Source organism: Balaenoptera physalus (genome assembly GCF_965194825.1).
Source record: "Balaenoptera physalus genome assembly, chromosome: 2".
NCBI lineage: Eukaryota > Metazoa > Chordata > Mammalia > Artiodactyla > Balaenopteridae > Balaenoptera > Balaenoptera physalus.
Window position 1 is genome coordinate 8376747 of NC_138883.1, and position 26859 is coordinate 8403605.

The 26859-nt window shown below is 41.3% G+C and overlaps 1 protein-coding gene across 6 annotated transcripts in view; it reads right to left on the reverse strand.

Moving 5' to 3' along the window:
• The window catches only part of VRK1 (VRK serine/threonine kinase 1), a 75384-nt gene extending 58687 nt beyond the window's left edge, over nt 1–16697 (reverse strand). For 4 of the 6 annotated variants that reach the window (XM_082450754.1, XM_082450753.1, XM_082450750.1 and 1 more), the window contains exon 1: nt 16553–16697. The gene's annotated coding sequence lies outside the window, so the exon portion shown is untranslated. The remainder of the gene's footprint in view (nt 1–16552) is intronic. The other 2 variants (XM_082450755.1, XM_082450751.1) reach the window with 2 other exon arrangements.
• Nucleotides 16698–26859: the final 10162 nt, after the last annotated feature.

The following is a 26859-nucleotide window of genomic DNA, read 5'->3' on the forward strand; positions in this document are numbered from 1 at the left end:
TGAACAACATCTTTCCTTATATATTCTTGCAGCAAGGCTCAAAGGAAGACTATTTCTAAATATTCTAAAGGAAATTAGGATGACCAAATAATCAAAGTAAATCAGAAGAGTACTACAGACATTAAAAAATTCCGCATGAAAATATAAAAGAACTTTGCAGAATCTCAGAAACAAGAAGGGTTTTCTAAGCAACACACAAAATAAAACACATAAGGCCTAAAGAAAACTGATAAATTCGACAAAAATTCTCCACAGGTTAAAAAATACCATAAACAAATTCAAAAGACAAATAAAAAATACCTACAGGACATATGACAAAAGGCTAATTTTCTCAGTACATATTAAAGAATCCTTTAAATTATAAGAAAAAAAAGACAGAAGCCCAACAGAAAAGTGGGAAAGTGACACAGAGAGGCAAATTCATGGAAAAAGAAATACAAATGACCTAAAAATAAAACCTTATTAGAGAAATTTTCAAATGCATACAAAGTAGAGAAGTGATATAATGAACTCCCATGTACACATCACCCAGTTTCAACAATTATCCACACATTGCCAGTTTGTTTCCTCTGTATAAACAATCCACTAGCCCCTTCCAAGATTAGTTCAAAGCTCACCTCAAACATATCATTTCATATGTAAATTTTTCTAACAGGGACTTTTTAAAAATACACTCACCATATATCATTGTCACACCTAATAATATTAACAATTCCTTAATATCACCTAATAAAGTGTTCAAATCTCCCCAACTTTTTTTTAAAAAAAGTCTTAAGAGTTGATTTTTTAGTCACTGTAACTAGCTGATGTGTCTTTGAATCTCTTTAACGGACAAGTGCCACCTCTCTCTTTTATTTTTTTTCCTTCCCCTTGTCATTTGTCCTGTAAAATTTCCCACACTTTGAATTTTGCTGATTATCTTAAAATTGTCACGTAACCTTTTCTCCTGTATTTTTTGTTATTGCAGTTGCTCAAAGTGTCCTATCTCTGGTGTCTGCCTTTCAGCAATAGACCACCAGGAACAAACCTGTAGTTAAGTAAGTTGGGAGAACACACACCACAGGAACAGTGGGGCATCTCTTAAGAGAATGTTGTAAAGAATCTATGATAGGATTTGGGCTTTGGTTGGGTAATTTGGGGGAGGGCTAGGGAAGCAGGAATTTCTCTAGTTTCTCTTGGATGCGGTTAGAAAGTGGGGTAACTCTATGTTGGGTATCTCAATAAATCTTAACTGAGGGGAGACTAGAACCAAGATAAAGCGGTAATTGGTAAAGAAGCTGCGGTCACTCATTCTGGCCAAGTATTTTGTGGGTGGCAGCAACCTTGCTTTTGTTTGTGCTCTCAGAGAAACTTTAAGGCATTCTGTGAGATTGTCTATGTTTAAATGGAGAACAGCGTGGCCTAGCGGTGACACCAGGCCAGCTTCTGAGTGCCAGGGCCGCCCTTCTCCTTTTTCTTTTGCACTAGACAATGAAGCCCTTCAAGTTGACCACCGTGTCCCTCTTACTCGACCCCAATAGTGCTGGATATTTTCCTTGCCTCACAACCGTGGACAGGTAAGTTAACAGGGCCAAGATTCAAAACATATGTATGGCAAGTGTAATTTTTGCAAAAATGCCTTTTTTGCTAATTAACTTCCAAGTATTGAGAGTGTGCATACTGCAGAATCATTTGCAAAATGAAACGTCTTAAGGTGGTAAAATATTTGCTTTAATGACTGATAATGTAAATGTCATAAAAAGAGTATAAAAGACAAAACAGAAACATATTCAATGTTACTATAAATACACAGCCTAACTATTAAATAAAAAGAAGGATGACTTCCAATGATCAAGAGGACAAAATAATGAAATAAATAACTGATGTAAAGCTCTTCAGAAAAAAGTTTTTAGTTGTTGTTTTACTAATACAAAATGTTGACAAAAATTCAGTTGAAAAACCTTGATGTGATAAACCACTGCAGAATATATGAAAAAATAGTTAAGAAAATAATGTATAAAAATAGTACCATTATGAGACTACAAAAGGATCTATTCCAATAACTAGCAGATGTACATTTTCCCGTCTAAGGTATTCCACAGTTATGTGTTTTGCCAATGGAGGCTGCTGCCAAGAGAATGCAAAAGGGCTTGAGAATACTCTCAACCCTCCTGCTCATTACAGAAAGAATGAATGGTCCCTGAACAAAACGGAAGAAAAACAAAGGAAGGAAAACCAAGGAAAAACATGTTTCTAGTTGAAAATAAATCAAAGTGAACATTAAAAGGTTACTGAACTCAATAATAAAAAGGCAACCCAATTTAAAAATGGACAAAGGATCTGAACAGACACTTCTCAAAACAGATAAACAACTGGCCGATAAGCACACAAAAATATGCTCGACCTCACTGGTCATTAAGAGAAATAAAGATCAAAACCGCAAAGAGATACCACTTCACACACGCTACCATGGGTATAAACAAAAAGACAGAAAACCACAAGTACTGGGGAAGACTTGGAGAGATCTTCATTGCTACTGAAAATGTAAAATGGTGCAGTCACTTTGGAAAACAGTTTGGCAGTTCCTAAAAAAAAGTTAAACACAGAGTTACCACATGACCCAGCAATTCCACTGGTACGTATATTCTCAAGAGAAATGAAAACATATGTCCACACAAAAACTTGTGCATAAATGTTCACAGACAGCAGCATTACTCATAATAGTCCAAAAGTGGAAACAACTCAAATGTCCTTCGACGGATGAGTGGATAAATAAAATGTGACATACCCATACGCTGGGATTTTATTCAGCAATAAAAAGAAACGAAGCACTGATTCATGCTACAACACGGATGAACCTGAAAAACATACTAAGTGAAAGAAGCTAGTCACAAAAGACCGCATGTTGTATGACTCCAATTATGTAAAATTTCGAGAATCGGTAAATTTACGGAGACAAAAGCGGCTAAGTCGTTTCTTAGGGCTCTGGGGGCCGCGGGGCAGTGGGTGGCGGCAGAAAATGGAGAGTGACGGCTACTTGGCAGGGGAGTTCTCTCAGGGTTGATGAAAATATTCTAAAATTAGATTATGGCTACAGTCCTGTGAATATACTAACACTGAACAATACCTTTTAAATGAGTGAACTGTATGATAGACGAACTGTATCTCAATAAAGCTTATTTTTTAAAAAAAGATTAATGAGAGGGGAAAATGTGATATCAATGACAAAGGAAGGAACAATAGCTATCCTGAAGTTATGACATTCTGTGTAAAGAAACTATACCTTCTGAAAGAAGGGTAGAAATCACCCCAACGCAGGCTACTAAGAACACAGAGGAACCAGCGAAGGGTGCACTTTGTCATGTTGCCAGTGTGGTTCACGGACTACTCCGCTGAAGAGCACAAGTACAGCATGCAGCCACGTGGAGGACAGGCCACTCTGCAGAGCACACGTGCAACGTGAGCGAGAACTCAGAGACTAGAACTCATTTGGTCATGAATGACTCCTGCGGGTTCCTGAAACTCTGCATTGTTATCTGTGATTCTCAGAAGTTCAAGTAGGAAACTGAAGGAAAGGATAAGCGAAATGAATAGTACATGTATATGACATTCAAAAATGGAATTGGTGTCCTGAGCCATGGCTTACTAAAACAGAACGATGAGCTCCTGGCAAGGGACAGAGAAGATCAGAAGAACATGTGCGGGGGCGTGGACTTGCCACCGTGATCAAGAAAGCTCTTTCATCAGTAGCTTAGATGACAATCTAGATGGCATACTCATCATCACTGGTGATAACATACAGCTGGGAGAGATCAAGAACACATCAGATAACAGAAACGAGTTCCAAGAAGATTCTGCTAGGCCTAAATAAAACTGTAAACTAGGGAGAATAATCTAACAAACTAGAGCCAGGATGAAAATCAGAAAACATTTCATTCAAATCCTTCATTTTGCAGGTGAAGCTGAGGCCACAAGGGTTTAATAACATGCCCAAGTTCAGAAGGTGCATTAAAGGTAGATTAAGGCTGAGAATACAGGAACCCTAACTCCCAGGCTGGTGTTCACCTGACCCAGTGCTACCTGCTACTACTCATATAGGTAAGCATATGGGGAAAAAGGGAACCTTGACCCTTACCCTCACAACACACAAAAATCAACTCCTGAAAACTGAGACCTAAATGTGAAAGGTAAGATGATAAAACGTCTTGAAGATAACATAAGAAAATATCTTCGTGACCACAGAGTAGCAAAAACTTTTTAAACAAGACACAGAAAACACTAGCCATAAAGGAAAAGATGGGTAAACTGAAATTGATTAAAATTTAGAATTTCAGTTCATCAACAAGACACAAGAGTGAAATGGCAAGTCATAGATGGAAAGAGATTTTTACAATTCATATTTTCAACAAAGGATTCATATCCAGAATATACAAAACTCCAACATTTCAGTAAGAAAAAAGACAACCCAGTTTGTTAAAAATGGGCAAAAGCCTTGGAACAGGCACTTTACAACACAGGATACCTAAAAGGCTAATAGCATATGAAAACGTGCTCAAGTCACTAGTTATCAGGGAAATGCCAATTAAACCACAATGAAATCAACACAACCACAGAATGGTTAAAAAAAATTTTTTTAATGTTTAAATGACAGTACCAAGTGGAAGTGAAGTTGCAGAGCAATGGGAACTCTCAGTTTGCTGGTAGGAATATGAATTGGGACAATCATTTTGGACAACTGTTTGGGAGTAACTACCTATTAAAGCTAAAGATACATATGCACTATGACTCGCAACTCTACTCTTAGATCTACACTCGACTAAAATGAATATATATATGAAGCAAGAGATATGAACAAGAATGTTTACAGCAGCATTATTCATTAACTGCTCCAAAGTAGAAACTATTCAAATATCCATCTACATCAGAATGGATCAACTGCAGTCTATAATTTGTGGTGGTTTTTAAAAATGGTCACAAATTTTTTGACACACCTTCCATAAAGATGTGAGGTCTAAGTTCCCTCCCCTTGAATCCAGGCAGGCTTGTGTCTATTTCAACCAATAGAGTATAGTGGAAGTGATGTTATGTGACTTCCGAGGATGAGTCACTCTCCGGCAGCTTCCTCTGGGAACCCAGCCAACGTGCTTGAAGAGCCAAAGCCTCGTGGAGAATCTGCAACCAGGGCACAGCCACCTTTATAGCAACCACTATAATAGTGATAAGGTGATAAAACTTAGTCCCAAAACAGAAGAGGAAGAATATGCACTGAAGAAAATAAATGTAACACCAACCTAGGCCCCTACACATGCAATGTCCAATTTAAGCTTGGTTTCTTATTACAAGGGCCCAGAATGAGGATGCAGGAGCTCATCTCCAAATTGTTGTGATTTTATCCAATACCAGAGAGACTGTGCTCACTGGACATTTCCTAAACCTCCTCTCCTTCTCAAAGGAATCTCTGCTTCTGGAAACAAACATTGACCTTCCTCTGGTTATATATGATCATCAACCCCACTACAGCCTTTTCAGCAGCAAAATCTGAACACTATCCAAACAGTCCACCATGGACTCAAAAGTGGCAAAGAAGCAAAGCAAGTTTCAAGTAGAAGTTTCTGATTCCATTCAAACTGTTTTAGATATATCACTGGAAAAATAAAATAGCCACTTTCAAAAAAAAAAACAAAAAAACAAATTAGGTGCTCTGATCAACAATCCCAGATGAGGACTTCCCTGGTGGCGCAGTGGTTAAGAGTCCACCTGCCAATGCAGGGGACACGGGTTCAAGCCCTGGTCCGGGAAGATCCCACATGCCGTGGAGCAACTAAGCCCATGCGCCACAACTACTGAGCCTGTGCTCTAGAGCCCGCGAGCCACAACTACTGAGCCCACGTGCCGCGACTACTGAAGCCTGCGCGCCTAGAGGCCGTGCTCCACAACAAGAGAAGCCACCGCAATGAGAAGCCCGTGCAGCAACGAAGAGCCAACGCAGCCAAAAATAAATAAATAAATGTATCAAAAATAAAAAATTAATATGGTTGTTGTTTAACCCCAATTAAGTTTGGAGTGCTGTGTTATGTAGTAATCAATAACCAAAACTAATGTATTATGCAATAATAGAAACCAGAACTACAGAGCTATTAAAAAAGAAACACGTACACACACAACATACTATATGCAACAACATGGATGAATCTCAGATACGATGTTGAATAAAAGAAGCCTGGTTAAAAGGAGTACATAATATAATTCCATGTACATATAAGTTCAAAACCAGGCAAAACTAAGCTATAGTTATAGAAGTCAGACGAGTGGTTTCCAGGGTGGGGATAATTACTAGAAAGGGACACAATAGAGACTTCTGGAGTGCTAGAATAGCAAATGTCTTGATCTTGGTGGTAATTATAGTGTGTTCACTATGTTAAAAAAAAAGAAAAAAAAATCATTGAGCTAGCTAAGATTTATGCGCTCTTCCCACTATGTATTTTTTTGAATCAGTAGAACTTGGTAACCTAACAGTTAAGGGTATGAAGGCAAAATAAAGAATGACTCTAAGTTTTCAGGCATAATTGACTAGGTAATGCCATTAACTGAACAGTTAAACCATGGGGCAAATAAAAACAGAAGCAGAAAGCAGAGACAATGTCCTATTCATTTTGTATTCAAGTACCTACCCCAGTACTCAACACACAGTCACTCTGGCTTCCAAGATACTCTTCTCATTTCCATCCTACCTTTCTGCCCACCCCTCCTTGGTCTCCTTTGTTGCCTCCTTTGTATCCAGCTGCCTCTTAATATTGGGATTCCTCAGGCTTCCGTCCCCAATTCCCCTTTCATAGACGTGCACACGCACAAACACACACACCTTTCTCCCGTATTTTCAATTTCAGCTGACAGCATCTCATCACCTACTTGTTCTTTTGAACTAGAAACTTCAGAGTTGACCAAGAATTGGGATTGCAATTAGCTAAATTAAAAAAGAAAAATTTAACAGGATAAACATAAGTTCTCATGCTTGAGCACCAAAACTAATGCATAAAAACAGAATGAAGAAGATATGGCTTAAACAGATCTAGGGGTTTAATTCAACTCTAGGTTCAACTATGATGTGGTTATCAAAAGGATATAGCTGATAATAAAAATGTAGTATGTAGAAGAAAGGCAATATTTTTTCCTAGCCTAATAGAAGAAAAGTGTTATATCTAAAACAAGAGATGCAACTCAATTTTTTACTAATCAAGCCCTGCCTGGAGTACTGCATTCAATTTTAAGCAGTACAGTTTAAACAGGGGATTAAATCAAAGGAAAGTCACCAATGTGGTGAAGTGACATGAAATCATGCCTTGTAAAGAACAGTTAATGAACTAGATGGAGGTGTTTCAACTCAAAAAGACTGAGGAGACTAGATGACGGTCTTTGAGTATTTGAAAAACCATTACGTGGAACAGGAATTCAGCTTGTCCTACATGTCTCCAAAAGACAGGATTGGGTGGGAGAAATAAGAAAGTAGACTTCCACTCAATCTAAGAAAGAACTTACTAACAGTCAAAACTTTATTAAAAACAGGGATAATTTTGCCTCCCTGGCCAGGGATGCTAAACACCCAACAATTCAGAGAACAGTCCCCTACAACAAAGAACAACCCATCTAAAATGTCACCAGTCACATGGTTGAAAAACCCTGTTCTAGAAGTAGTGAGCTCCCTGTCATCGGAGGCATTCCATTATAGACCAGACAATGTGATGATATCCAATACATGACTTTCAAGAATGGTGGGAAATGAGTGGAATAAAGATTTTCTGTTTCGATAACTTTCCAGAGAAAAATACCCTCAGGCATGTTACAGTGATGATGATAAACACTCACTGAACACGTACAGTGGACCAGACATGATACCAAGTGATTCACTGTACATATTTCACAGGTCATTCTCAAAACCACCTATGAAATAGCTACTATTTCACCTTGATGTGACGGTAAAATTAGGTTGTCCTGATATCATACAGCTGTCAATCTTTGAACTCAGATCTACCTGACTCCAATTATGTACATCACTGTCCCAACCATAAATACTAATGACTTCAAAGCTTTCGTACTCTAGAAAACAAATGAAACAGCACATATTCTAGAAGTATCAGGACAATGTCTGAACAGGTTTGTACTCACTGCAAACCTAGTTGGCTGGGAGAAAGAGGAAAGAATTATTTGAAGTAGTCCAGTGATGAAGGAGAGATCAATTATACTGATTGTCCCCAACTGCCTACTTTTGTAAGAGCCAAGAAGCTCTTATATACCCATGGAATCTCAGTCAGAAGCTGAGATTAATGATGACATCCCTTTATCCATAGGCGTGAAAGCGCAGGATGGACAGACGTTTGAACATCCCCGACTGGGAATCCTGCCCTTAACAAATACACTAGATGCAGATACATGGTTTCTTGGCTGCCTCTACGCAAGCCCATCTGTCAGGATGGCAGTGTGCCTGCTCACATGTTGGTCAAACTGTCACTAGGGCATAGGTGCCAAGCAATGATAGTTTTAAATGGGCAGCTTGCATAGCACTGTAAGAGCTTGCTCTTCTGCAGGGGAAAAAAAACCAAAAACAAAAAACTCCGCTTTAATACTGAAGGGTTGCAATCACGAGTAAAACAGTCTTGGTCAATCTGAACATTTCAGTGGAAAAAAGATCTAGACTTGTGGAAAAGAATCAGACTAAGGAAATTAAATCAAACAGAAAAAGTGCTTTGAAGGCAAATAAGTGATTGCACTAAAGCTTTTCACACTGCCGATCTTTCATTAATACACGTCACGGTAATCTCTTATGCAGTAAAATCCTTTGCTCAACAAGTCATCATTGATGTTTTATAAAAATGGAATGATATGGCTTTCCATGTTCTAAATTAAAAAGTAGAAATGCATGGATATTTAGTAGTTTGACATTAAATAAGTTCTATTTGTTAAGTGGCTATTTTTTAAATGACAGAAGTCTAATCTACATCCAAGATAATCTTTTAAATGCACAAAAGAAGGCAGAAACCAAATGAGATTCCCAAAGGTGAACAGAAAAAGAAATATAATTTCTTCGGGGAAAGAAATCAAGAACGGGAAGTGGATGTTAAGAAAACAGAAACTGAGTGTTTTGGGTCACAAATTAATAAATTAGGACTCGGGGGCTGCCACGTATCACATCCCCCTGACTATAAGCAAAATGTCCCTAAACTACATCTAGGTTCTTATTCTATCTCTAAAGATCCTTTGGATCACTGCCATGAAGTATCTAACATTCTTATTGCTTGGAAATTCTTCCCTCAGACTAAAACTCTAATGCTGCAATTTGAGCTGTTTGTCCTTGTTCAGTCCTCGGTGATTTTGAAGAACAGCTGGTCATCATCATTCTCCATGTGGTTCTTCATATACAAGTATCAGGACATACTGATTAAATAACCCCTGAGTCTCCTCTTAGCCATGATAAATAAAAGTGATTCCATTAACTTTTCCTCATTGGACCAATTTATCAACTCTTTATGTTTTTATCATTTCAGTTGCTCACCCCTTGGACCCTTTTTAGGCCTGATAAGAAATGTCACCCACATTAACAATGAGCCACATGTACAATTTACTAAAAGAAGCATTAAAATGAAGGAGTTTGAAAGTCCAGCAGAGTTCCCAGTACCCATCACTGAGGACAGTGGCAAAAGTCTGAAATCTACCATTATTCTTCTAGGAAATACAAAGGACTTATTGTTATAAAGTGACACCACTGTTTTGGCTTTGTGGTAGACGTCTGTAACACCAAGTACTAAGTCAAGTTCAGGGTCATGGCTATAACCTGTTCTTCCTACCAAACTATTTCTGTACTGCTATACGTGCCCCTAAAACAACTTCTCTTGAAGACCATCTCTCCCATATCATTTTTCCTGCTCAAGAACCCACAGTACATTCTATTGGCCAATGAAACTGATTATAAACTGGCCAGCAGTTTTCTAGACTCATGAACCAACTATCCTCCCCTTCACTCCCATGACTCCCCAGAACAGCCAGTTCTTACTTATTTTCTCTAGGACCTAACTTTGCTCATGCTATTCTCTAAAATGTTTTCCCACTTCCTCTCAAATCTATACATAAATTTTTTTCAAGACTTAAGGCATGAGTCTTCATACCTTCATAAATCTGTATTAATTTTCATCCTTACTTGCTTACTCATTTCCTCCTATCTTCATTTTGTATGCAGTTTACAGTGTACAGCCAGCTGATTTTTGATAAAGGTTAAAAAAAATGATTCAATGGAGAAAGGGTAGTCTTTTCAACAAATGGTTTGGAACAGTGGGACATCCATAGACAAAAGAAAAGAAAAAAAAAAAAGAGAACCAAGACCTAAACGTCAAACCCTCTGCAAAAATTAACCCCAAATGGATTCACTGATCTAAATGTAAGACATAAAATTGTAAAACAGAAGAAAACTTGGAACATCCACTTGACCTAGGGTTTGGTAAAGAGTTCTGAGACACGCATGACACCAAAAGCGATCCAGACGTCGGTAAGTTGAACTTCATCAACATTAAAACCTTTTTGTGCTGCAGAAGACACTGTGAGAGAATGAAGAGACAAGCCACAGACTGAGAGAATATATATACAAATCACGTATCTGGCAAAGGACTTGTATTCAGAATATATAAAGGATACTCTAAACTCAACAATAAGAAAACAAATTAGAAAATGTGCAAAAGATTTGAACAGACAAATCACCAAATGAGATATGAATGTGTGGGAGTGAAAAAAAGTTTTCCACTACTATTGTAGGTTCTTTTGGCTGGTATATTAACTAAATTGACATATGACAGATTGGCAGGAGAAAAACAAATTTAATTACACCTCCATAAAAATATGGGACCCAAGGGTAAGTTGGGCAGTTGAGGCTAATATACCATCCTGAGCTAAGGAAGGGGACAGGGGCCTGGGACTTCAAAGGGGAGGAAGGTAATTCAGACAATAAGATCAGATGTTTTGTTATTAGATGCCAAACAGATAGGTCTTTCAGATAAAAGTTATCTCTGGTAATAGCTCTCTCTGAGCCAGGCTCCCTATCTAAATTCATTTGGCAGTTGAGGTGGAGGTAAAAAGCTCTTGAGTCTTTTGGGTCTCCACTGTCTTTGGCTTAAGATAATCTGCATGCCATAACGGCACATTTGGGAGAGGCTTTTTCTGAAACCCTTCAAATGGCAAATAAGCACATGTAAAGATGTTCAACATCATTAGCCATTAGGAAAATGCAAATTAAAGCCATTATGAAATACCAATACACACCTATTAAAATGGCTAACATAAAAAATACTGCTAACACCAAATGCTGGTAAAGATGTGGAGAAATTGATCTCTCATATAGTGATGATAAGACTGTAAAATGGTACAGCTCTGGGAAAGTTTGCAGTTTCTTAACAGTTTAAACACACACTTACCCCTACAACCCAACAGTTGCACTGGAGTATTTATCCTAGAAAAATGAAAACTTATCTTCATACTAAAACCGGTACATGAGTGCTCATAGCAGCTTTATTTGTAATAGCCAAAAACTAGACAAACCACGTCCTTCAATGGATGAATATTATGTGGCAAAGCATACAAAGGACGAGCATAATACAATGATCAAAACTAGGAAACTGACATTGATAATGTTAGTAATAAAAGTACTTACTCAAATTTCAGTTTTTACACTGTGTGTGTGTGTGTGTGTGTGCACGTACACACACGTGTATGGTCCTGTGACATTTCATCACCTATAAAGATTCTTATAACCGTCACAATAACCAGGACATACAACTGTTCAATCATCCCAAAGAAACTCCCTCATGCTCCCCCTCTGTAGTCACACCATACCCCCCAGCCCTCACCTTAGCAAAACTGATCTCTTCTCCATTTCTATAATTTTATCACTTTGAGAATGCTATATAATGGAATTCTAATCACACAACCTTTTGAGGTTGGCTTTTTTCACTCAGTACTATGCCCTAAAGCTCTATCCAAATTGCTGCTGGTGTCAGCAGTTTGTTCCTTTTTGTTATTAGTGGTGTTCCACTATATGGCTATACCACGTTTTATTTGACCATTTACCCACCGAAGGACGTGCTGGGTTGTCTCTGAGTTTTGGCTATTATAAACAAAGCCGCTAGGAACATTCACATACAGGTCTTTGTGTGAACGTAAGTTTCTATTTTCCGAGGATAAATGCCCAGGGGTGCAATTGCTGGGTCATGTGTTTGGAGTATGTTTAACTTTTTAAGAAACTGCCAAACAAATTCCCAGAGTGGCTGTACCATTTTACATGTGCAGCAACACATGAGGTAATGAAAATTTGGAAGTCACAATTTCTACAATGCTTTCTAAAAGCCTGTAAAACAAGTAAGATTAAGCCTCTTAAATGTTATAACCTGACCTTAGTATTTTTTAAATGAATTTTTAAAACGTTTTTCCTGATTCCCAAAAAAAGACTTCTTTATTACCGCTAATGAAGAATGTATAATTAGATATAATCTGTATGTTGATAGCTCTGTTGCCGTATTACATAATAAGCTGCAATAAGAAGTGGAACAAAAGCAACACGGCCAATACAAACAGCAAAGTTTGTTTCTCTATGTTCCTGCCGCAGTCTATGAAGACTAAAGGCTTAACAGCACTTTCTAACACACAATGTGATCACAATGCATTTATACACAGTATCAACAATGGCGGTTTGTTCAGCTGTTACTTGGTAAGACAATCTGAGGAAAGCAATTAATCTGAAATAAAGCCGTAGTTATCTTAGCCATAAGATTCCTGACTTCATGACTTTTTTTAAAATTTTGGATATAACTGACAATTAGATAGATAATGGAGTCTCTTTGGGATTCCTGAAACAAGGAGCTAGATCTGAAGCAGACGTATCTATCCCAAATGTAAACAGCAATAAGTCTGCCAGTCTGCAGAGAAAACAAAATAAATGCACAGAAAGAAACTACAAAGCCGTGAAAAGAGTGGGATGGTGCTGCCCCTGTGCCCACTGACTTTCCGGTTCTCTTCCAGTCCCTTTCAGGACCAACTATGTAGTTCTGGATATTGAGCTCCATTAAGACAAATGTGTCCTTACAATACGATAGAACGTTGTCAAATCTCAAATTAATAACCTTGCAACTTAATTACATGACTTCCATCTAGTGTATCTTCCCACTTAATATACGTGGCTTATTGATAAACATTTTAGTATGTGTATATATTTAATATTCATCCTAAATATTGGCCAGTGTGGACAGCATCTATATAATTTTCAAATCTGAGAGTACTGGTTTCTATCCCTTGGAGAGATAGGCGTTATTGCAAAGAATCATCAAAATCCATGTACCTACACTAAGACTAAATAAATAATACAATTCAAACCAAGCTGACAAAAATGTTGTGGCTAATAAAATTCCCTTTTTTTTTTTTTTGGCCTCACCGCACAGCATGCAGAACTTCCCTGACCAGGGATCGAACCTGTGCCCCCTGCATTGGACGCATAGAGTCTTAACCACCGGACCACGAGGGAAGTCCCTAAAATTCTTAATAAATTTACTCACCAATGTTACTAGAAGTAGTTTCTTGTCATTAGTATTTACTGGTGAATATTAAAAATCAAATTGTAATTATGGGGGGAAGGCAGACTTAATACCTCTCCAGACTCTCTAGAGAGCTTTTCTTTCATCAAGTGTTGTCCATATGTCATCCAGAAAAGAGCAGAATGTGCCCGAGTTTGAGTGTAAAGATTTAAGATGCCATTGGGAGAGATGGAGCAGGAATAATTGGGCAAGTGCATGAAATTATTTCAAATCCACCACCTCAGAATGTTAGGTACTTAAATATCATTCAGAAGTTAAGGGGACAAGATATTAAAGGGCACAGCCCTCTTTACATCTTTCTAATGGCAAGTACGAACATATTCACAGGAATTCAGGTCAAAAGGGCCAAACATGCCCTAGAGTATAAACACATCTTGGTTACACCACCTAGCTAAATGCTTTGTCAGGATTGTATCACCTTTCTAAATACTACACCTTATTAAAAATTCCATGTTTTCTACATTTTATCACTAAGTGTAGTTTTCCAAACGTGCCATACACATTTGACTCCTTGTGTGGTGGTGGCCAGACAAGCGAAGTCAAAAAGAATGACCTCTATTAATTTAAAAGAAAACCTGCTTCGACGAAACGCTACAATAGCAAGAACAGAGTCTGCACCCAGCACAGCTCCTGACGTACAGCAGCCACGTGACATCTGGTGAATAAATGAGTCCACCTCTGCTCACTCTGAAAAATAACCTCGGCAAACAGGTAAAATGTCCTACCAGTCTGAAAAATATTCTCCAGGCCTATTCAGTTACCCATCATTCTTAAAACCCATCAAGACCAATTTCCATGAAAGCCTCACTCACACACAGAGGTAGCATTTACTTTCCATTAGGTTCAGTGCCTGATACATGGAGATATCAACATTTGCACACTTGCATAAATTCAGGAGTCATCCTTCTTCGTTTGATATAAGGTAAATTTTCAAGCTTTGCCTCATTTCCAGTAAGTTTTATTTATCAGATCAAAAATACTTTCAAAGTTTCATTTTTTAATCAAAATTCTATTCATAGCACATTATATCTTCTTAGGGATGGCTTTAAGGAAAAAAAAAACATATAGCTGTCAAAATAAAAATCTTGTTTTTCTTTCCTAGACATCTGGGACATTCACTTATGTATTTATTATTATTTCACATTAGTTCTCAAATTAAAAAAAAAAAAAGCTGGCCTATTTAAGAAATTTAATTTTAGGGTCTGTCAACATTTTGAATGCACTACTGTTATTTTTAAAATATACACTTGCATCCTGGAATAAAACTTAGCATAAGCTTTCCATAAAACCATTTCCTGGGCACTAACTAACTTACTATATGCCAGGTTCTGTGCTTGACACATTCCTCCATTTTCTCATTTGTTTAACAAATATCCTCTCGCGTTTTTTGCAGCGCTTAACATTAAGAAGGCATTACACTCTAAACCTGATATTTGCACTAGATACTAGTACTAAACGGACAGTAATGCTTAACACAAGTTTACTGTCATTGGGTTCAAGTTGTGTTACCATATTAACTCAGAATCTGATCAGCAATGTTGAGATGCACAGATTATAGCACCTGTGGCAGCTTCGGCAGAAGCTAGTGTTAACTGACAACTTAAGTTGCATTCCCTTCCACAGGCAGCTGATGAACATCACCTTATCTACCCAGAAATTTAATTCCAATTGCTACAGGCCACTTTGAACAGCACAAACATAATTTGAATAAGATGCTTATATAAAGAACCCCTGCCCCCCCTCTGAAACTACTTTAAAATTGTAGATTAAATTCTCCCCAAAAGTATCACACTCAGCATGTCATGGAAAATAAGGTGCCTTTATTCTGAACTCTTAAAAACAAATGCTGCCCTACATTTTTTTTTAATTCTTGCAAATTTCAGACTCCACAGACGGGCAATTGCAGTTTAAATAAAAGAAAAGAAAAGAAAAAATAATCATTAATGAGACTCTTTGACAGTTCCCTGAAACCACCACCCTCCCAAGAGCAAAACTGGTATTTCCAAGTTGTTCCAAGAAGGCGAGACGGGGAAGGGAAAGGAAGAGTCAATACAAAGCAAAGGGGGAAAAAAAATGGGTGACTTGATGGAAAACAAGTTAGAAAAATGGGTGGCCTCAGTAGGAACCTAGTGTCTGCTTCCCCTTCCTCTCTCTCTCAACCCAGCGACGCTGGTGCTGTTCGTCGAATTTAAATAAATCACCTATGAGTTTTAAGACCGGAGCCAAAAATTATTTCGACAGAAGGAAAAACTATTTGCTGCCCTTGAATACAGCTGCATCAGCAAAGGGTGCCACCCTGCAGCTACGGAGAGACAACAAACGACAACTGTCAGAAGGATGCGAAAATAACTCCCCTCGGAGCTCCACCGCCTTGAACCCTGCGCTTAAGTGCAAGCTCTCACCCGGCCTCAGCCGGACACTGACAGGTTAGAAAGGCCTGGAACGCTATCCTCCGGGGAGCAGGCTCCTTCCCCCATCTCAGATCTCAAGACCAACGTCACCTCCCCTGAGATGCCCTCCCTCATCCCCACCACTCTGGCCCACAGTCGCCTGTCCTCATTTTAAGGGAGCTTTTCAGCATCTGCAAAATGTCATATTTGCCTCCATTCCGTTTCCTCTGAAGAGGGTGAGCTCCAAGACGGCGGAGGGAGCCCGGCGGTCCAGGCTGGCCTACAGAGGTCATCTCCCAGACCCAGCCCGAGCAACCAGGATGCGGTGCAAGTAGGACCAGCCTACATGCCGTCCAGAACCGGGAACTGAGCCTGGGGAACCGGCCTGGCCGGTGCAGGCAGCCCAGGGCCGCAGCGGGGCCTGAGGTAGCCACGGCGGGAGAGGACGCCAGCGGCGCGCCGTCCGCAGTCCACTGCGCCGCCCAAGGTCACGGCCGCCCGGCCGCCCCGCGCCAGCCCACTCCCCGGCCGCCCCCTCCGCTCGGCGCGTGGCCGGCCTACCCCGAGCCGCAGACCCGTCGCCAGCTGCTCAATACGAACTTCCCGCCGCTTTCACCGACTCGCAACTCTTCAGCGGCTCCGGCCCCATCACACCCCGCAGTATGCGGCCTTCCCATTGGCTCAGGCGAGCGGGAGAGGCGGGGCGAGCGGGAACGCGCGGAGCGGGGCGGAGCCCACGCCGGCCCCCTCCACCTCCCCAGAAACGCCTGGAGCCGCGGGCCGGCGCTCCCACTGCATGCTGGGAAATGGAGTCTTTTACTGGCAAAGCGAGATCCCGGTCTCTCTGCCCCCGTGGGCTTCTGGGAAATGTGGTCTATAGCCTCGGAGTCCGTCCTTCTGGTCAGATGCTGTACCCGGCAATGCTGTAGGAACTGAAATAAATATTGCCAGTGTTCGCAGTAGCTTTATTTATTAAATAAGTGTGTTGACAAAGAGTTGGATGTAAAAGAAGTCCTACGTTCTCTTTTGGCCGAGTGTCCCCTCTGCCTACAGGCGCTTGCGTTTTCCCACCTTCTGGTCCACACCCTGATGCTCATTCCACAGCAGCTTGGTTCAGTATGCTGTGGCCTGGCTCTGGAAGCAAACAGCTCGCGATCAGATCCTAGCTCTTCCACTCTGTAGCTTTGTGACCTAAATGACTTAACCTCTGTGAGTCTCGGTTTCCTGTTTCTATCGTAATTAAATGAGTGCTTTGTACGTAGAGACCGTGCGTTGTACGTAGTAGATGCCCAATAAATCGTAGAGAGTATTAATATTATTCTGTCCATTCACAGCCATGAGTCTAAATCCTACCTGTCTGTCAAAGCCTATGCCAATGCCTACCTAACCTTCTGTAGTATTCCATCTGTAACCCTCTTATGTCACAGTTTGCTTTGTAATTCTAATCAGTTGTCTACTCCTCCATTACCCATGAGACTGTAAGCTGGGATGCTGTTCTAGGCCAAAATCACCAAAGCCATAGGCAGAGGGAGATTTACAATGAAACTACAGTAATGAAGCTTAAGCACAGGTCTCTTCCAAAGTCTTCTGTTAATAGCTTTGGGGGGTTTTTTTATTTGCCAAGGTAAGATATTTTTGTATGCTTTTCTTTGAGTGGACCCCAAAATTGTGTGAACTCTGTCCATTGGACAGTGCAGTATTGTGCCTGATGACCCACATTTGCCCCTCCAGATACCCCCACGTGCTCCAGATGCTCCTCCAGCCTGCCCTCAACCCCAGGAGGCTGAGCTGTACAAACCACTTCCAGGTTCCTGTGCCCCTGGCTTCTGGTGGATTTGGCCAGTAGAGAACCCCACAGAGAAGTGGAAGGGAAGAGAGTTGTTGCTGAAGGTAAGGATTTCCCTGGATCCTTGTTGGCAAGGTCACCTCCAGTTGGCTGGGACCCTCAGCTGAAGGCCACTGCTGCCTGGCCCTCCCCTGCAGCTTGCAGTGACAGCTCCTACCCTTTGTGCCTCAGACCTGCAACTGATAACACCACAACTGCTGCTGAGACAAGGTTACTGCCCCATCCCCGTGGTTCCCACCCTCACACTTTGGCAATACTCTCATTACAAATAAACTCTCTTCAGATAAACCCTGTTTCAAACATGTCTTCTGCTTCTTGTTGAGACCCTTATGGAAACACATGCACAAGGTGAGCACTAGATGATTAATTGTCAGCAAAGAGGTCTCAAGATTCACACATCTCACAGGTGTGGAATTCCCCAGCAAGAATCTGTGGCCAGAATCCATTGAGAGAAAGATATTCTTCACACACACACACACACACACACACGCTAAGAAGACTTGGAACAAGACTTATCTGTCACATCGTGACCATGTTCCCCTAACCTCACCATACACGTGCAGAAGAAATGTCCCTGATTCCACACTGGGTTGACAATTGGCTGGCCTTGAAAGACACTTAAATCAGCAACAGTGTCTGGAGTTTTCTAAGGTGAGAATGGAATGTATTTATCCTGGAACTCATGGCTCCCTCATCCTAACTCAGATGACTTACTGTTAAACGATGCTTAAATGCAACCATGTTCCAAGGCAATTGCCAACTTCTCTGGCACCACGCACACGTGCTGAGATGCCCTACCAGTGCAGAGCATGGCAGGACACCATTCCAAGCTGCTGTCACAGAGACTGTGTATCTGAGGTGCTGTAGGTGGGGATACAGCCCTGGGACACAGGAGGCCCTCGATGAATGTTTATGAGTTGATAGCTTGGTATCAACATCAGGATTCTGCAGAAGATTGACCCGTGAGGACTTGCTGGGGCTGGGCTTTAGAATTTAAGAATTGAACTTGGGAGGAAATATTCACGAGTATAGTCCTGCCATATATTCAAAAATATCTATACAGTCCAAACAAATGTTTACTGAGCACTTACTGTGAGCCAGGGATTGGGCTAACCTCTGGGAAATCTGGGGGTTCTGGTTTAACGAATGTTTAAGGAGGCCTTACTGTGTATTACACACTGTGCTTTTTCACATACGCTATCTCAATTCTTAAACAGGAAAAAAAATTCAAAAAGTTTAAATGATTCCAGGCCCTCAAATCTACTTCCAAATGTTGTTTTTACTGCCTCTTTATGCACAGCCTCAGTACATGAGGATACTTATAGCATAATAATGTCAATACTGTGATAGAGATTTGTACAAGATGCTGGCATAGTCAGGTAAAGGGATTCTTTGACAAAGGATTATCATGGATAAAGCAGGGTGGCCCATGAGTGGGTTCAGCCCAATTAATAAATATTGTTCCTGCTGCCTAGCAAGGGCAGACCAGCTGAGGATCTATGCATGGGATCTGTATTGATCTGCCACATAGGCCCCGGAGTGTCCTCTTTTACTTCCAGGAACTCTCCAACCCGAGTATAAAGGCACAGAATGGGAACAGTAATACAGGGCACTTTGGAAAAGGGAGAGGAGGTTGGTAGTAGCTAGACCATGGCAGAAACTCAGTCTGTGAAATTCAAACAAGCATGATAGTCACTAGCAAGCAACACTGCCCAGGCAGTCTTCAGCAGACACTGGATCTACCAGTGAGTCAGTTCATGAGTCCGTGTCCTTGTTGTTTTCATCTGTAGAATGGGCGCAGTCATCCTGGACCAAAAAGTTCTGCGCCTCCCAAGGCTGATGGGAGGTAATGAGGTCGTGTCTGAGAAGGGCTTTGATCCTCCTGGAACAAAGCTGCTAGGGTGTCGTTGCTCAGTGTAGGCATCCTAACAACAACCCAAGGAATTATTACCTCCTGGGAGGAGGGGAAAGAGAGAGGAATGAGGAGCAGAATATGTTCAGAAGTCTTCTGAGTACCCTGGCCCTGGTTCCTACTCATCCATTCCCTTTTGATGTCTCATCTCATTCCAGGGGCCCAGAGCCCCTATTTCCACTTTAGCAAGGACTTTTGAGCACTTATTATGTGCCAGTCACAGTGTCCTTACAGATTCATAATCCAGTGGGAGAGCCAGACATGTTCACAAATTCTAGTAACTATGATTTTTATGAGCATTTATTTATTATGTGTTGGGAAAACCATTTCATGTAACCCTGAGAGGTGGGTAATATAATCCCCAGTGTCCAGATGAGGATACAAAATCCCAGAGAAATGAAATGATTTGCTCAAGGTCATACTGCTAGTGGCGGTCGATAGAGCTGGCTGACTCCAAATCCATCCTGATATCAATCACAGCTGCTGACTTTTGGAAAATGTAATGAGATAAAATGGTGGCACTTAGACTCCGTGCAGTGAGAATGCAGGAAGCAGAACAAATTGTTCTGCCAGGCCTCATAGGCAAGGTAACACTGACCTAGTTACTCTGCTGAACTTATCTAGTGACTTCCACAATAGTAGAGATAGGTTCTTTTGGATTTAATGATACAATAATTAATGATTATAGATTGTTCTGAGGTCAGAAGTGGATGAATGAGGTTTTAAAGTCCTAGGCAAATGTTTCCTGCTTGTCCTTTTCTTCGTCCTGATAAAGATGACATTAATGATGATGATGATGGTGATGATGGCAGCTTCCATTTATTAAGTTTTAAGCACTTTTCAGGAATTTACTAATAATTTACAAACAACATTTCAAGAAATCTTCACAATAACCCTTGGCATTTGATATTATCCCTCTCCTGACTACAGAGATAAGGAAATTGAAGCTCAGAGAAGGTAAGTAACTGATCCAAGGTCACATAGCTAGTAAATGATACATTTGGGCTTTAAGTCAAGGCTTAGGCTAATTCAGAAGACCAAACAACCACTCTACATGCAGTGCACCAACCGTTCATTTCATGTGTTTATATCTCCTGAGCATGTTTTCAGGATGCCATAGTTATTTGTCTCCCCCAAGATTTGAGAGATTAATGGTACAGAAAAATTTAATGTGTGAGCCTCCAAGAATGACTGAAATGTTTCACAGTGTACTGGTGAAACTCCCTGAGCTGAGAATGATGTGAGCTGCCAGCAGATGGGTTGCTTTCTGCCCACTTGTCGGGAGGAGTGGCAGATACGGTCTACTGACACTCACACACATTTCTACTGCCTTCTATTGTCATTTCCTGCTGCAGAGGCTGCAAAGCTAAAACCTGCATTTCCCAGGCACCCTAATGCTTAGGACTCTGGATGCAAATTAGGTTCCACCAGTGAGATTCCTCAAGGAAGATTTGGGGGCAAAGTGAGGTGTCAACACAGTCATGGAGTCTTGGGATTTTTCTGCAGCGGTGTTCCAGTGCCATGTGTCTAATGCCATCAGTGTCAGAAGGCAGTTGTGTTGGTGGCAGTAGGAGCTTCCTGATCCCTGGGTGTCGGGTACAGTTGTGAGTTTGTGTAGTAAAGAATTTAACCTTGCCCAAAAAGGGCTCTCGTCTTTGTCCTCAGCAAGGTGATCTCCAAGACCTTGGAATGTCAGAAAGGAGTGTCTTTGTTTCCAACAATATGACACAGGGTGGAGGCTGGCCATGCTAGAAGGACCAACAATGCAATTTACAATGGGTGCTTTGGGTCACACAGTATAAGTCAAACTCCAGAGGGACTGGAGACTGAGATCAGCCTGTGGGCGATGAATCATACTTTTGCGATGGAGTCCCAGTAAAAACTCTAGACGCTGAGGCTTAAGTGACTGGTTGGCAATTATTCCACATGTATTGTCACACACCGATGCTGGGAAAGTAGCACTGTCCTAACTCCATGGGCAGAGGAGCTCCACATTCCAAACCCTCCTGGCCTCTGCTTCTGCCCTTGCAATTTTAATCTGCATCCTTTCCCCATAATAAAACGTATCCATGGGTATAACAGCTTTCACTGAGTTCTGTGAGTTCTTCTAGCAAATTGTCAAAACTGAGGGTCGTTTGGGGAACCCTCTACTAAATTTGCAATTGGTGTCAGAAGTGAGAGTGGTGGTCTGTGTTCCCTCTAACTGTGCAAGTGACGAGAATTCCTAAACTCTCTAGTCCCAACGGCAGTCTCCTCATTCTTCCCCTTTTTGATTGTGGCAGAGCTAGTGGCTTCCTAGGTAAGGCAGTTCTGTGTTGCTCTCACTAGTGCCTGCTAGTCTAGCCCTTCAGTGATTTTACAAGTACCTAACTCCCTATATTAAATCCCTTTGTACTTAAAATAGCTAGAACGGTCACTGTGTCCTGCATTAAACTTCAGCTAATACAGGAGAGGACCTGGCCTTGCTAAATGACATAGCAATTCTAACATGCAAGCTTTTCACATTTTAATGTCTCTGAAATCAGAGTATGTCTTACAACCAATGCCAGTTGTAATTGGTGGTGATTTTATTTTTTCTCTATTAGTAGCACATAAAATAATGGGGCATCTTAGAACTGATGGAGTCTTAGAATTTATTAAATTCTAGGATACCTGGTGCTTGCTTCCTCAGAACTTCTCTCTGGATCACCTCTCCCCTTCATTCCACTACCCACGTTGCATACTGGATCTGACACTCTCAAACACCCAAGGATATGGAGCTTTCCTCTTTTTTCCCACTCCACACTTTTTGAAAGTGAAGACAAACATCCTTAGAGAAAGAGGGAAGCAGTGTGGTAATGTGATAGGAGGAGACAGACCTGAGTCTGGAACCTCCCTCTGCCATTTAATTGCTGTGTGACCTTGGATAAATTATTAACCTCACTGAGCTTCCTCCCTCATCAGTAAACGCTAGCAGTTGTTGGGATTAAATGAGATAGCATGTGTAAAATTCCTGGCCCCTGGTAGGCACTCAGTAAAGGTTTTGCCTCCCCTTCTGCTCATCCCTCTCTTATTTTCCTCCTTCCAAACACCGTGAGGTCCACTTCTCATGTCACTCCGTCTCCAGGAGCCAAGCTACAAGCAGCTGTCATCATATATTGTCAGTGGTTTGCCATAGACCCAGGTCAAATACATATACATGTTCACATCCAGCTGCCAAGTTGTAAACTACGAAAAGGAGAGCTTTTCCAAAAACAAAAGCAAATTGTTGCTTTTATCTTTGCAACCATCCAACTCGTGTTATGTTTTGATTTCAGGGCTGCTCCAAGATTCTGGGACAAAAGGCACTATATATAAGCATTATTATGAGACTCAAAGGGGCTCTGAGCAAAACAGAATCCTTTTATCACAAGAGAATTGGAGAGAATCGTTGCCAAATATAGTCACTGTGTGGAAGATGCATTTTTCCTTTATCCCACACATCCTCACCATCACTAACTCCTTGCTTTAACTAAACCCATAGCGTATCAATTAGTCTATAGGCAAATATTTTTAAATAATAGCAACCAACATATTTTGGCAGTTACCATGGGCCAGACATGATCCCCAATACTTTACATCTAGAATCTCCTTTGGTTTTTCCGGCAGCTCTATGAGGTAGGTACCATTATTAGCTCATTTTACAGGTGAGGAAATTAAGTCTTAGGGAACTTAGGCAACTTGCCCGAAGTCATATAGCCAATAAGTGGTGGAGGCAGGATTTGAACTCAGCTGTATGATGTCAATGATTATGGTCTTCCTTGATGTCAAAAGGAATGTGGGATTACACAGTGAAGAATACACATGGCCCCAGATCTTCAGAAATCTGGGATCTGATCATGAGATAAGTATCAAGCTCAACTGTAGATTAACAGAATTCCTAGAAAATAGCAAAAGGGGACAGGAATGAAAAAGCAAATCTATTATGGGAAGCCTTGAGAGGACGCTGACTTATTTAATCCTCATTATCAACCCTGAAAGGCAGGTCTGATTATCATTACCTAACAGGTGAGAACAGGAGATTTAACTGTGGTTGTGACTCGTTAGTGACAGAATGGGGTTTTATACCCAGGACTGTCTGACTCCAAAGCCATGATAACTCCACACTGCCTACTAAAACTAGATGAGTGGACTTTTTTACCCTCTTTTTCTGCCTATTTGTCTCTGGCGAATACCTTGAGAGAGAATGAATAACCAGGCTGTTGATAAATTATACGCATGTCAAGCAAATAAGTCAATTGTTTTGCCTCTAACAGGTGTGTCTTGATTGCAAACCATTAGTGACCATTAATAAAAGAAACCCAGGTTGTAATTTCCCAGGATTTGCATTTCACACCAGGGAGCTGAGCTCAGCCAATATTTTCATAAGCTAACACCTGCAGCAGAGGCAGAAAGCATGACCTGAGGTAACATTTATCTTTGAGAATTAAAATATAAGCCACAGGACAATTTGTGAACTTGATCATTCTTTGCCCTGACTATCATTGGTCTTAGCTTAGCATAGAGATAAGGCCTCAGGTGTTTTAAAAATCTGTTAAGCAGCTTTAAGAGGATTCAGGACATAGTGCAGAGCCCTTCGGTGGCATCCGCTCGTTTAAACTGAAGTTTATTCATTTACTGTTTAACAAAGGTTTACCGAACACCTACTAAGGCCCGGGCGCTGTGCTAGGTTCTCAGGATAGGGATAAACAAGACAAGATTTCTGTTCCACCGTTGCCCATTCTCTCTCCTTAAAGCACTTTCTCCTCCTGGCCTCTACAACACTATTCTGCCCAAGGTTCTCTTTCCTTTTCTGAAAGCTCCTTTGCGGTGCTTCCTGCTAGCACTTCTTCTTTGGCTCCAACTCCTAGGTCTTCAAGGCCCTTTTCTCTACCTTTATGTTCACATCGACACAGATTTCAGAGGGTGGAGAGAAAAGCTCGGGACTCATCAGCATAGAGTCAGCTCGTTGTTACGAATGAGAATGGATTATCCATGAGACAGATGAACTAACCCAAGGAGCAAGTGTGGACTGAAAAAAGAAATCAGAGCGTTCTGGTGGTAATGGTGGAATTGCTTATTCATACTCACCTCCCACAGGACAGTAGCCAACAGCAGGCAGAAACTGAAGGGGATTTGACCCTTGAAAAAAGGGAGCCACCCGGCAGGAGATCCATGTTTATCTGACTTTTCCACTGAGGACACTCCCCAGTCCGCAGGCCACAGGGTGGCTAGAACTCAAAAAGAAAGCCACAGTCCTTTTAGCCTGAGGAGCCAGAGGGTGGAGTCTGAACAAACTGGAAATTGGGGAGGGGCCGAGGATCTCAGAATGGAGGGAGCCACAGGGCAGCCCTAAAGCCTCCATATAAACACCCCTAAAATCTCTGGCTGATCAATGGATTGCACCTGCATGAGCAAAACTCCAAGGCTGCCCAGAAGGGAAACAATCATTGGAAGGTTAGAAGAGCAGGCAGAGATTTCAGCTGCTGACCACTGCAAGGGAGTTTGGAGTCTGAGCCCTACCAAGTCAGAGGAGCTTGGTTAATTTCTAGTTAATTTCAGGCTGTCCAATGAAACGCACAAAGTACCAGGCCTGAAGAAGTAGGGCTATGTCTAAGGATTAGGGAACTAAGAAAGGGAGGCCCAACAATGTCAGTAGCTTATTTTAGGCATACAGGTAATGAGTGGCAGTGCTGGCATTCAAATCCAAGGGCTCTGCCTCCAGAGCCCATGCCCTCAACCCCTGCATTCAAATTCCCCCCTCTCAGCACCCTGCTTCCTTCCTTTAAAGCACTCACCACCAAAGTCAACAACCAACGTCATTGCACATTCAGCTGTTTGTCTCCTGCACTAGAAAGATTCCTAAGAGCAGAGGGCTTGCACAGTGCCTGGTATACTGTCCAGTAAAAATTTGTTGAATGAACAAATGAATCGTTTGGGATGGCTGACTCACCAAAGCCTATGCGTGTATGATTTATTAATATATTTTCTATTAGTAAACACGTATCATTAAAAATGCATTCCTGCCATATAATTTCACCCCCTCTTATGATCCTGGAGGGAATTAAATCACCAATAATCACTCCAGTTTGTAGTTGGGTTTATTTGTACATATCTGTTACTGACAGTTTTTAAGCACGATCAGGAATTTCTAAGTGTGATATGAATGACTCAGTATTTTGATTAATCAGCTCAGTAGGGGAAATTTCCATGGTTAATCAGACTGAACATAAAGATAGGGCACATGCTGAGAATGAATAGAGGGGAGGGGAAAGAGAGAGAGAGAAAGAGATGAGAATTTTCTTGAAGTCAGAAAGGCAGTTTGAGTCAACACCACAGAACTTACAAAGTTTCTGTTTTCTCATAAACCTTGGTTGGTAGCTGCATTAGTTTCCTGTGGCTGCCACAACAAATTGCCACAAATTGTGACTTAAAAGAACAGAAATGTATTCGCTCATAGGTCTGAAGACCAGAAGTCCAAAATCGAAGTGTCAGCAGGGTCAGAAACTAGAGGAGAATCTTTCCTTGCCTCTTCCAGCTTCTGGTGGCTCCAGGCATTTCTTGGTGCTCCTTGGCTTGTGGCAGCATCACTCTAATCTCTGCCTCTGTCTTCACATGGCCTTCTTCTCTGTGTGCATCAAGTTTCCCTCTCCTTTCTCTTTTAAGGACACCGGTCATTGGATTTAGGGCCCACCCTAACTGATCTCATCTCAAAATCTTCAACTTGATTACAGCTGCAAAGACCCTATTTCCAAATAACGTTACATTCGCAGGTATGGGGGTTAGGACTTGGACATATCTTGTTGGGGACAGGATTCAGCCCACAACACCAGAGATGGCAATGTCACTGCTGTAATTTCCTCTACTGGAATACAGAGAGGGGGCTGTGCCGACAATTTCCCATTGACCCCAGGTGTTGCTGGGCATGTCCCCTGCTGTCACGTGCCCTCCCAAATTGGAGCCTGCTCTGGCCCAAGCACAACCACTCTGAAAGAGCCCCACTCTCCAGAGATGGAAACAGAGGCTGAAAACGTTAGACCAGCTGCTCAAGGTCACACACATGGAGGAGCCAAGATCTGAACCCAGGCGTGTCTTCTCCAGAGCCGGACATGT